This window comes from Cervus elaphus, chromosome X (assembly GCF_910594005.1).
Source record: "Cervus elaphus chromosome X, mCerEla1.1, whole genome shotgun sequence".
Classification (NCBI taxonomy): domain Eukaryota; kingdom Metazoa; phylum Chordata; class Mammalia; order Artiodactyla; family Cervidae; genus Cervus; species Cervus elaphus.
Genome location: NC_057848.1, coordinates 31,672,592 through 31,685,777, shown reverse-complemented (window position 1 = coordinate 31,685,777; position 13,186 = coordinate 31,672,592). Strand labels below are relative to the sequence as shown.

Sequence of the window (13,186 nt, the reverse complement as noted above, 5' to 3'; positions counted from 1 at the left end):
CTGGCCTTAGAAGCACCATTTTTTTTGAACACTTCACAAATTTACATGTCATCCTTGCTTGGAGGCCATGCTAATCTTATCTGTATCATTCCAAATATAGTATATGTACTACTGTAGTGAGCACAGAAGCACCATATTTACTAAGTTCCTACCATTTGCCAGGCAGTATGCTAAATTCTGGGCTTTCCTGTGGCTCAGTGGTAAAGAATCTGCCTGCAATGCTGGAAATGAAGGAGACATGGGTTTGATCCATGGGTTGGGAAGATCCCCTGAAGGAGGGCATGGCAACCCACTCCAGTATTCTTGCCTGGAGAATCTCATGGAGAGAAGAGCCTAGTGGGCTATAGTCCATGGGGTTGCAAAAAGTCAGACATGACTGAGCACACACGCATGCATGCTAAATGCTAAGGCCTCCTTTGTAAAAATTATTTTTTAATTTATTTGGCAATGCTGGGTCTTAATTGAAGCATGCAGGATCTTAGTTGCAGCATGTGGAATCTAGTTCCCTGACTAGAGATTGAACCCAGATCCCCTGCATTGGGAACAAGGAGTCTTGGCCACCACATCACCAGGGAAGTCCCCACTAAGGCCTCTTTGATAAACAGCATAAATAAAGATCTATCTTTATGGAGCTCTCAGGCTATTTTCATTATGTCTTCCCATTTCAAAACCTATACTTAACAGGAAGGTGGTTCTCAACATCTTCCTGTTTCTTGACCAAGGAATACCTAGTTTTCTGTTCATTTGTAAAACAGAGTGTTTGGGGCATTACAAACTCCACTCTTCCTCTAATCCTTTTTTTCAGACTGCTTTGGATTTGGAAGTCCAAGATCTCTTCTTTCACTCATTCACCCATCCTACAAAGTGACTTTCCAGTATTCTACTGTTACAGTCTTCCAACATAAAAATACTAGCAACAAAACAGTTATTTCCACCAAGGAAAGAGGATGACTCCTTCATGCTCCATCTTGCCACATGACCATGTTCATTGTAAGCTTTCCACTCCATTCAGGTGTTTTCCTCCATCCAAAATGGGGGGCCTTATGAACCCCAAGTCTCTCCTATAGATAAGGTCCAGCTCATGCCTCCTTTCAACAATACCCTCCCCAGCCATAGCAGCTCATCTTTGCCTCTATAGTGTGCAATTCTGAGTCATGCCCTTGTGCCCCAAATTACTGGTCATTTTGTCCTCTATTACATGTAGCATCTGTGTTTTATTGCCTTCCTTATTGGACACCCCTTCAGTGGTTTCCCACTATCCCAAGAATAAGGTCCAAACTCTTCATCGTATAGCACTGTGAGTCATCATGATCTGATGGGCCTGTCTTCGTCTTCACATTCCAGTGCCATTCTCCACCCTTCCCCACCATCTGTCTTAGTCTTGTAAAGCTGCTATGGGAATTGTGGTGTTGGAGAAGACTCTTTTTTATTTTTATTTTTTGGAGAAGACTCTTGAGAGTCCCTTGGACTGCAAGGAGATCCAACCAATCCATCCTAAAGGAGATCAGTCCTGGGTGTTCATTGGAAGGACTGATGCTGAAGCTGAAACTCCAATACTTTGGCCACCTGACGCGAAGAGTTGACTCATTGGAAAAGACCCTGATGCTGGGAGGGATTGGGGGCAGGAAGAGAAGGGTACAGTAGAGGATGAGATGGCTGGATGGCATCACCGACTCGATGGACATGAGTTTGAGTAAACTCTGGATGTTGGTGATGGACAGAGAGACCTGGCGTGCTGCGATTTATGGGGTTGCAAAGAGTCGGACACGACTGAGCGACTGAACTGAACTGAAGGACATTCGTATTATTGTGGAACTCTTACCATCATCCATCTCCTGAGTTTTTCACTTGTCTAAACTGAAACTCTGTCCCCATTAAATACTAAATGCCCATTCCCCCTCCCCACCCCACCCCCAGCCCCTGGCATCTCCCAATATACTTTCTGACTCTGTGAATTCGACTGTTCTAGGTGTTGTGTTTAAGAGGAAGTCACTTACAGAACAAAACAAAACAAAACAAAAACTATGTTCTTTCTGCCCTCCTCACATACCACATTAACAATCAGCTATAGAAGAAACTGCTGAAACTTCTGGTCCACTTGGCCTGTCTTCTCCTCCAAAACCAGGAAGCAGTACAGCAAGAGAAGAGCTTCATTTCTGAAGTTCAAGTGCTCTCTCTCATGTACCGTGTTGTTGTTGTTCAGTTGCTCAGTTGTATCTGACTCTTTGCAACCCCATGGACTGCAGCGCGCCAGGCTTCCCTGTCCTTCACTATCTCCTGGAGTTTGCTCAAACTCATGTCCATTGAGTCAATGATGCCATCCAACCATCTCATCCTCTGTCTTCCCCTTCTCCTCCTGCCCTCAATTTTTCCCAGCATCGGGGTCTTTTCCAATGAGTCGGCTCATGTGCCATTTGAAGTATATGAAGTGTGTTTGTCACTCAGTCATGTCTGACTCCTTGTGACCCCATGGACTGCAGTCTGCAAAGCTCCTCTGTCTGTAGAATTCTCTAGGCAAGAACACTGGAGTGGGTTGCCATGTCCTTTTTCAGGGGATCATCCCAACCCAGGGATCAAACTCATATCTCACACATTGCAGGCAGATTCCTTACCATCTGAGCCACCAGGGAAGCCCTCATGTACCATAGCCTTGGACAGAAGTTCAGCATGCTGTGTATGAGTCCTGTGATAAGACAACCATCAAAGGGTAAAATGTTTATGGAAAGTGGATCGGGATGTACAAACAAGAACTCTAATTTGGATTTGAGGTAAATACTGAATGAACTCCCTTTATACTTGGCCTTTCCTGTACACTTGATATTAGGAGGCCATACAGAGTCCCTCCAAGAGCTCAATACAATAAATTCCTCTGCTGAAGGCTTTCTACTTAGAGCAGAAGCTGAGGTTGAATGTGTTTCACTCGGTAGATGAGGGATCTGTCTATTGCACCCATCTCTGGCTTCTATCTTCTCTTACTTCAAAAAAGTATCCTGGTAAACAGCAATCTGGACCCTTAAGTATGATACTAGAAGCAGAAGCTTGAAGGGTTCTCCAGAGGTTATTTTATTTCTACCAGGCAGGATCTAAGGTAAAGATGGCAAACAGTAGTTTCATGCCCACTCCATGTGTGAGAGTAACTGCCTAGAACAATATAGTGAATAGAATTATGTGGCCACTGTTGGGTTCTGCAGGAAAGAATGCCAGAATTGATTAGTGATGTCTGCCATGGACATGAAAATTTGCCAGCAAATGATCTACTTTTTTGGCTTGGAGCTATTAGCTCCTTAACCTGATTGCACACAAATCACAGGAAGCTTTTTTAAAAATACTGCCACCTGGAGTCCACCCCAGATTAATTAAATTAAATTTCTCTGGAGGTAAGATTCAGCTGTCCCAGCATCCAAGGTTGAGGACCACTGCTCTGTACCATCGCAGATATAAAGAAGACCTAACTCAGTAGTCCTCAAGTGTACTTTATCCAACAAGGACATGCCAGGCTGGTTGTTTAAGAATTGTCTGAGTAACTTGTTAAATTGGAGGTTCCTGGGACCAAATCCTCAGACTTTGAATTTGGAAGTACGGGGATAGGTCTCAAGAATTTGTATTTTTGAAAACTTCACGGGAGGAAGCTGATATGCAACCAGGTTTGGAAACCACTGTCCTAAGCTCTTCTTTTATTTATTATAATTTATTTATTTTAATTGGAGGATAATTACTTTATAATATTGTGATGGTTTTTACCATACATCAATATGAATCGGTCATACATATACATGTGTCCCCCTCCATTCTGAACTCACCTCCCACCTGCCCCCCACCTCATCCCTCCAAGTTGTCACAGAGCACTGGTTTTGGGTGCCCTGAGTCATACATCAAACTCCCACTGGCTATCTATTTTTACATATGGTAATGTATATGTTTCAATGCTATTCTCTCAAATCACCCCACCCTTTCCTTCTCCCACTGAGTCCAAAAGTCTATTCTTGATGTCTGTGTCTCCTTTGCATGCTCTTCTTAATGCTTCGAATGAATGACAGCTCTGAGGAGAATCATGTACTCTGGGACAGTGGCTTTCAACCCTGACTGCGCATCAGCATTTCCTGGGAAACTTAAGAATAAGAACAGTTGTTATTGTTGTTTGGTCACTAAGTCATGTCTGACTCTTTGCAACCCTCTGGACTGTAGCCCACCAGACTCCTCTGTCCATAGGATTCTCCAGGCAAGAATACTAGAGTAGGTGGCCATGCCCTCTTCCAGGGGATCTCCACCACTCAGGAATGGAACCTGGGTCTCCTGCTTGGCAGGCAGATTCTTTACCACTGAGCCACCTTGGAAACCCTAGGGACACCAGTACTTGAGTCTAACTTCAGATCAATTAAATCAGACTCTCTAAAATAGAACTTGGATGGTTCTAATGTGTAGCTAACACCCTAAGAAAAGCTGCTTTATGAAGTAGGATGCAGGAACCTCATTTGGAAAGTTTATCAGGTAGATTTCATTTCTCTTTTGCTATGGATTTTGTCCCTGACTTAGTCTATTGCTTTGACTTGATGTTAGGTGGTAGAACCCCTTCTGTTTCTCAAACCTTGTTTACCCACTAGAATCTATCATTTATTATGGTTATGTTGGTCTTATGGGTCTTCCTGGACCAAGTAAACATTGGCTGCAGTGGCTTACTCATTTTTTTTACACAAATAGCTACTGTGTGTATCTGAGTGTTTATAAAATGTAGATTCCAATATCTCTACCTCCATAGAGAAAGGTTTATGAGGATCATTTTTTTTTTTAGTTTTTTATTTAGATAATCAAATTAAAATTAGGGTAATTGATGCTTTTAAGTGATAGAGTCATTGTAAAGATAAAGTTGTATTTCAAGTGAGAGGCCTTTGAGGGCCCTCACTGTGAATTAGTAGGAGCAAAAAAATCAGCTTAACTTACCCATCCATGACTGGCTCTTGTAGGGGAGAAAAAAGTTTTCCTTGATCCTCTTAGTGTCCTTGGCTGGGTCTAAATTACACTGACAGAGACAGAGCAGCAGGGGAAAAGTATACAAATTAATTTAAGTTTTACATGATATGAGAATCTTTAGAAGGAACTGGAGACACCAAGGAGCAGTTACACTTGTGTTTTAGGCTAGGTTTGATGAAGAGTGGGCAGTTGTATAGAAATATGATAAGAAGTATGAGGTAAGTGTAATAAACTGGAGAACACTTAGCAAGGCCTGTTTGTTCAGATTCTTCTTGGCATCTCTTTGTCTTTGAAGACAAGGATGCTCCTTTCCCCTGGGTATGAGGAGGTCATCTCTCACATGAGGGTTTTACGATCTGTTTCAGGGGAGAAGGGTGGGGGAAGGTCAGAGTGACCTTCCTATGTCTGCTGTTGTCTCAGATTCCTTCAGCTTAAAATAGTCATTATGCCGAGGTTCCATATTTGGGGGGTAGCATGCCCTGTACCCCATCACCCTGTTGGTCCTTTCTGAAGCAAATGGAATCTCTCTGATTTCTTTTTTTAGAAGCTAGACAACCACAGATAGAGCCAGTCTGGCAGGGATGATCTCACCAGACTTGGTAAGCTTTTCAGAATACAGTAGGACTCCTCTTATTCCCCAAAATGCATGTTTGAAAAATTCCATCTATTTTCTCACTTAGGCTTGACTTTCCCTCATTAGTGATTAATATACTTGGTTTAAACATTCCCTCATCAGATCCATGTTTTCAAGTATAAACAGAGCTAACCCATTAAGTCCCCAATACCTCCAATATGTACTCTCAGGAAGGAAGAGCCATGATTATCTTGGTGAAGAAATGATACATAAAAGAGAGGTTAAAAGGACCTCACACAGGCTTCCCTGCTGGCCCAGATAAAGAATCTGCCTACAATGCAGGAGACCCAGGTTTGATCCCTGGGTTGGGAGGGAAGATCCCATAGAGAAGGAAATGGCAACCCCTCCAGTATTCTTGCCTGAAGAATTCCATGGACAGAGGAGCCTGGCAGGCTGCAAAGAGGTCACAGAAGGAGCCTAAGGCTTTGAGGACGAACCCCTCTTTAATGCCAGTTGTTTTTTCTTTGTGCTTCTCATTTTAGGACTTCCTTGCAGCGGTAACCTGTTTTAAAAATCAATACGAGTCCTTCAAAGAGACAATTGGGCCCTTACCCCTTAAGAATAAGGGTATAGTGTCTTTCTGGGGGTGGGGTCATGGGGAGTGAGACAGGCCTGGGACCTGGGACCCTTGGCTGTAGTGCTGCAATGCTTGCAACTGAACACACATTTCCTCCAGAAACAAAATACAAGGAAACTATGTTGTTGTTTGTGTGTTGTTTAGTCCCTAAGTTGTGTCTGACTCTTTGCAACCCCAGGAGCCCACCAGGCTCCTCTGTCCATGGAATTTCCCAGGCAAGAATACTGGAGTGGGTTGCCTGCCATTTCCTTCTCCAGGGGATCTTCCCTACCCAAGGGTCAAACCCATGTCCTGCATCCCCTGCATTGGCAGGAGGATTCTTTACCATTGAGCCACCAAGGAAGCCCACAAAGAAACTAAATGGGAGTAAAAATAACTGCATGTATGCATAGTTAGGGCAAATTCTGGACAAAACATAGAAAGAGACCAGAAAAACGCAACTGCTACTTTTGAGGAGCCTGCAGCAAAAGCAAGGGGTCAGGAGCAAAAGCAGGGTACTGTGCATGCCCCCTGCACACAACACCAGCTAAGGGATGAGCGAATCACCTAAGCCACCCTCCCTAACTGACCCTTGAACATACCCCTACCCTCATCCCATATAATGAACAAGCTTTCCCCCCATCCTCAGGGAGCAAGCAAGCAAGAGAACCTGCTATTTCTTCTTGATCCCCTCCTGCTGCAGCAGGGGCCCAATAAAACCTTGCCTGAAAAAAGAAAACTGACGTGAGTCCTTTGAGAAACAGTGTGCTGGGACCCAGCCATCTCTGTAGCCCCAGCACCTGGTTCAGGGTAGTTGAGGGAATAGCAGCCAATGAAAATGTACCATCGCAGAACTACTATGGGAGGTTTTGGATCCAGCCTTGGACCCAGCCAAATGAGTCCCAACAGCCAAACTTCTGAAGGACAGCCTAATAGTCCTTATAAACAAGACCATTTCCTTTCCCCCCTGCCCATGGAAAACAGGACCCAATAAACCCCTCACTGGTGCAGTATCCCCATCCATGTGCTCAGAGAATAGACCATTGTATTTTTGCCAAGAGCTGACTATCCAGTGAATAATCTGTTCCTATACATTTACACTCAGTGTGGAGTATCCTAGGACATGTTTATACTCAAGAAAGGTTAGTATTAACATTGTGTCAAGGGATTAATCTGTTTTAATTGCAAATGTCAAGAATAAACCCCCTTCTTTGGGGCCTAGATGTATGACTTTGGTTAAATATTTATAGATCACTTGGAGTGTTTACCCTTCATTCTGGAGCTAGGTATTTACTTGCATAATTGCATACTCTTCCCCAGCCTCCTACCCCATTCAGTGTTCTCCTGATGTTTTCTCTCTATAAGGAGCAACAGGGAGATAATGGGCATACCTGGCTACCGGAATAGAGCTACTGATATTGGGGGGTGCTGACCCCAAGCTAGTAGAGTAACCAGAAAAATACTCTAGGTATATTACAAGGGTCATGGAATGAGGAGGGGCCTCGGAATCAGAAATCCTGGATTCTAGTCCCCAATCTGCTATCAGTTAGCTGTGTGACCTTCGCTGGGCCTCAGTTTCCTCATCAAGAAAACAAAAGAGGTGAATTTTAAATTTTAAATTTTAAAATTTCTTCCAGCTCTGAATCCTCATGGAAATACTCTCTAAGCCATTTTGAAAGCCCTACCCACTCCAGGTGTGATACCCAGGCCCTCTGGAGCAGAGCCATTCTATAGAACTTTCTCCATGATGGAAATGCAATGTCTAATAAGGTAGCCTCTTCATTTCAGTTCAGTTCAGTTCAAACGCTCAGGCGTGGCTGACTCTTTGTGACCCAATGGACTACAGCACGCCAGGCTTCCCTGTCCATCACCAACTCCCAGAGTTTACCCAAACTCAAGTCCACTGAGTCAGTGATGCCATCCAACCATCTCATCCTCTGTCGTCCCCTTCTCTTGCCCTCAATCTTTCCCAGCATCAGGGTCTTTTCAAATGAGTCAGCTCTTCACATCAGGTGGCCAAAGTATTGGAGTTTCAGCTTCAGCATCAGTCCTTCCAATGAATATCCAGGACTGATCTCCTTTAGGATGGACTGGTTGGATCTCCTTGCAGTCCAAGGGACTCTCAAAAGTCTTCTCCAACACCATAGTTCAAAAGCATCAATTATTTGGCACTCAGCTTTCTTTACAGTCCAACTCTCACATCCATACATGACTACTGGAAAAACCATAGCCTTGACTAGACAGACCTTTTTGGCAAAGTAATGTCTCAGCTTTTTAATATGCTATCTAGGTTGGTCATAACTTTCCTTCCAAGGAGTAAGCGTCTTTGAATTTCATGGCTGCAATCACCATGTGCAGTGATTTTGGAGCCCCCAAAAATAAAGTCTGTCACTGTTTCCACTGTTTCCCCATCTATTTGCCATGAAGTGATGGGACCAGATGCCATGATCTTAGTTTTCTGAATATTGAGCTTTAAGTCAACTTTTTCACTCTCCTCTTTCACTTTCATCAACAGGCTCTTTAGTTCTTCTTTACTTTCTGCCATAAGGGTGGTGTCATATGCATATCTGAGGTTATTGATATTTCTCCCGGCAATCTTGATTCCAGCTTGTGCTTCTTCCAGCACAGCATTTCTCATGATGTACTCTGCATATAAGTTAAATAAGCAGGGTGACAATATACAGCCTTGACGTACTCCTTTTCCTATTTGGAACCAGTCTGTTGTTCCATGTCCAGTTCTAACTGTTGCTTCCTTACCTGCATACAGATTTTTCAAGAGGCAGGTCAGGTGGTCTGGTATTCTCATCTCTTTCAGAATTTTCAACAGTTTATTGTGATCCACACAGTCAAAGGCTTTGGCATAGTCAATAAAGCTGAAATAGATGCTTTTCTGGAACTCTCTTGCTTTTTCCAGCAAGATCCAGTGGATGTTGGCAATTTGATCTCTGGTTCCTCTGCCTTTTCTTTCTTCAATTTACATCTGAATTTGGAGATAAGGAGTTCATGATCTGAGTCACAGTCAGCTCCCAGTCTTGTTTTTGCTGACTGTATAGAGCTTCTCCATCTTTGGCTGCAAAGAATATAATCAATCTGATTTTGGTGTTGGCTATCTGGTGATGTCCATGTGTAGAGTCTTCTCTTGTGTAAGAGAAGCCCCAGTAAGACAGGAGGCATTGAGAGAGGGCATCAGAGCGCAGACAGACGGAAACCACAGTCACAGAAAACTGGCCAATCTGATCACATGGACCATAGCCTTGTCTAACTCAATGAATCTAACTCAATGAAAGGTAGCCTCTAGCTACATGTAACTATGGAGCGTTTGAAATATGGCTAATGTGGCTGAGGGACTGAGTTTTAAATCTTATTTTATTAATTGGAATATAATAGCCACGTGTGATTAATAGCTACCATATAGGGCAGCAGAATGCCAGATGATTAGCAGTGGTATTGGCTTGCTCCTTACAGAAGGTCATTATCTGTGTTAATGATGGCTTCTAATTTAGAGAAGATTAAAGAAGTGGTTGGTAAACACTGCTCAGTTGGAATGCTCTTTCTTTGATGTAGAAGGTGGGATACAATCAAATATCCTTAGATGTGTTGAGGTTTTCAAAATGTACACCTCTTGAGTTCTTATTAGCTCCACTAAAAAGTGGCAAGCCACTGAACTAATTTCCTCTTTTTTTTCTGTCTGAAATGTTAATATGCTTTTAGCTGCACTTTGTTAAGCTGGGGAAACAATATGAGTGTAGGGCATTCTGAGACATCACAGCAGACTGCCCAGAATCAACTTTCATCATTTCACATTAAACATTTTTTTATACCAAAAAGTGCTTGCTTACTTAATTTGCAAAGTGTTTCTTTTCCATTTAATAGGTTACTGATCTATATTTCATAGCCTTGACTGAAGACAGTCATCTGTCTGAATTAAAAACAGTGGTGGCTCTGCATTGTACAACTCATCAAGTTGAAAACCAGCTATGGCTGTTCCTGGCCTTGCCTTTCATGCTTCCAAACTTACAATATTTGTCTCTATATAGTAAATAATATCAAGTATTATTATTAGTTATTGCTAAAACTACTATTAGGAGTAGTAATAACTAATAATAAGTGTTAATAATAAAGTCAAAATTTACTCTCATTGTTCTTATAGAGCAAATAGCATTAATGATAAGTCTTGGGGATATTTGAAAAAACACTAAACTCCAGTTCCATGAACTAGTTAGAATAGAGGCTTCTAACAAATATGATCCAGTTGCCCAAGCGGTATTATCTGTGCTGGGATTGGTAAATCCATGGCCTGTCATTTCCCACCTTTGTCTTTGGCTTTCTTTCCTGCTGAACTTGAATCTAGTCTCAGAATTCTTCTCAACAGGCAGCCAGTATCAAACAATCAAGGCAATTAGCTGGCAACATTTAAGATGAAACTTATTTTCCCTCTCTAGTTTTTGCCATGTGGACACGATCAATTTGTAAGAAACAAAATACAGTAAAATACACATTGTAGAGCTGAAAGGATCCCTAAAGAGCATGCCATCTAACCCCTTGATTTTGTAGATGAGAAGACTGAGGCTGAAAGAGGTGAGGGGTGGTAAATAAGGTTAACAAAGTCAGTTGGTGGCAAAAATGGGACTAGGTCCCAGCCTCCTGATTCAGACAGATTCAGCAAGACATGGCCTCCAGCCTGCCATGTGGTAATTGGATGTTTGGTACAGGATTATCATCATTCTTGAGTTTACTAGAAGTGATGTCTACTTCCCTGGACATGTGAGACTGGAGAGGCCTGCCTATTAAACTGGGCTCATCCAATGGTTTGTGTGGTGGCCACATCCAAACAGATTATTTGGTTTATTTTTCCATGATTCAGACTTACATGTTTTCCAGACATCTGGAACTATGTCCAGACAACAGTTGTTTGCAGACAACTGGACTATGTCCAGTGCCACCTGATTGCAAGAAAGAGATAGTAGCCCATTAATTGAAATGACCAACCCTAGCTTAGCAAAACCTGTGGGCGTGTTTAGTTCTGATTAACAAATACAATCTTTATTTTTATCATGAGCAAATTCCTGGATGTTTGCCTTTGTTAATGTGTTGTTCTCCACCTAATAATTTGCTCCTCTTACTTATAGCCTGTGTCTTCAGTAGGTGTTGTTCTTATGCCAAAACTGTGTTCATTAAGTTTTAATAACATTGATATCATTGTTAGGCTGTGTCGAAGAGTTGAACTCTCACATTTTAAATAGAGTGGAGTGAAACCTGCTATTCTAATCAGAGGCAGTAGCAGGAACCCAGGAGTCTTGGTTATTCATTCTTTATTATTTTTATTTTATTGAAATGCAGTTAATATACAATATTGTGTTAGTTTTGGGTGTATAGCAAAGGGGTTCAGCTATATATTCATATATATATGTATATATATGCACATATATGTATACATATATATTCTATTCCAGATTCTTTTTCATTACAGGTTATTATAAGACATTGAATATAGTTCCCTGTGTTATACAGTAAATCCTTATTGTTTATCTATTTTATATATAGTGGTGTGTATCTGTTAATCCCATACTCCTAATTTATCCCTCCTCCTTTTCCCTTTAACTCTCCTGCTTCTGTTAGGTCCTTACTGTTTCCGTCCTTTATTGTGCCCATCTTTTCATGAAATGTTCCCTTGGTATCTCTAATTTTCTTGAAGAGATCTCTAGTCTTTCCCATTCTATTGGTTTCCTCCATTTCTTTGCATTATTCAATTAAGAAGGCTTTCTTATCTCTCTTTGCTCTTCTTTGGAACTCTGCATTCAGATGGGCATATCTTTCTCTTTCTCCTTTGCCTTTCGCTTCTTAATGACCCAGATAACCAAAGTCTTAATCACCCAGATAACTGCAATGGTGGGGTCACTCATCTAGAGCCAAACATCCTAGAGTGTGAAGTCAAGTGGGCTTTAGGAAGCATTACTAAGAACAAAGCTAATGGAGGTGATAGAATTCCAGCTAAACTACTTAAAACCCTAAAAATGATGCTGTTAAAGTGTTGCAGTCAATATGCCTACAAATTTGGAAAACTCAGCAGTGGCTGAGGAACAGAACAGGAAAAGGTCAGTTTTCATTCTAGTCCCAAAGAAGGGCAATGCTAAAGAATATTCATTCAAACTACTGTACAACTGCACTCATTTCACATACTAGTAAGGTAATGCTCACAATCCTTCAAGCTAGGCTTCAACAGTAAGTAAACCAAGAACTTCCACATGTACAAGCTAGAAAAGGCAATGGAACCAGAGATCAAATCACCAACATCTGTTGAATCATAGAAAAAGCAAGGGAATTCCAGAAAAACCTCTACTTCTGCTTTATTGACTACACTAAAGCCTTTGACTGTGTGGGTTACAACAAACTATGGAAAATTCTTCAAGAGAAAACTCTTCAGACCACCCAACCTGCCTCCTGAAAAACCTGTATGCAGGTCAAGAAGCAACAGTTGGAACCAGACATGGAACAATGGACTAGTTCCTAATTGGGAAAGGAGTATGTCAATGCTGTATATTGTCACCCTGCTTGTTTAATTTATATGCAGATTACACCATGCAAAATGCTGGGCTGGATAAAGCACAAGCTGGAATCAAGATTTCCAGGAGAAATATCAATAACCTCAGATATGCAGATGATGCCACCCTAATGGAAGAAAGTAAAGAGGAACTAAAGAGCCTCTTGATGAAGGTGAAAGAGGAGAGTGAAAAAGCTGGCTTAAAACTGAACATTCAGAAAACTAAGATCATAACATCCAATTCCATCACTTCATAGCAAGTAGATGAGGAAAAAATGGAAACAGTGACAGATTTATTTTCTTGGTCTCCAAAATCACTGCAGATGGTGACTGCAACCATGAATTTAAAAGACACTTGCTCCTTAGAAGAAAAGCTATGACCAACCTAGACAGCATACTACAAAGCAGAGACATCACTTTGTCAACAAATGTCCATCTTGTCAAAGCCATGGTTTTTCCAGTAGTCATATATGGATGGGAGAGTTGG

At 41.8% G+C, this 13,186-nt stretch overlaps 1 protein-coding gene and 1 non-coding gene across 3 annotated transcripts in view; one reads left to right on the top strand and one right to left on the bottom strand.

Moving 5' to 3' along the window:
* Positions 1-13,186, top strand: part of COL4A6 (collagen type IV alpha 6 chain) — a 325,810-nt gene that overhangs the window by 193,045 nt on the left and 119,579 nt on the right. The gene's annotated exons all lie outside the window — the stretch shown is intronic.
* Positions 18-124, bottom strand: LOC122691047. The gene has a single exon (XR_006340294.1). It is a non-coding gene; the product is annotated as a U6 spliceosomal RNA (small nuclear RNA).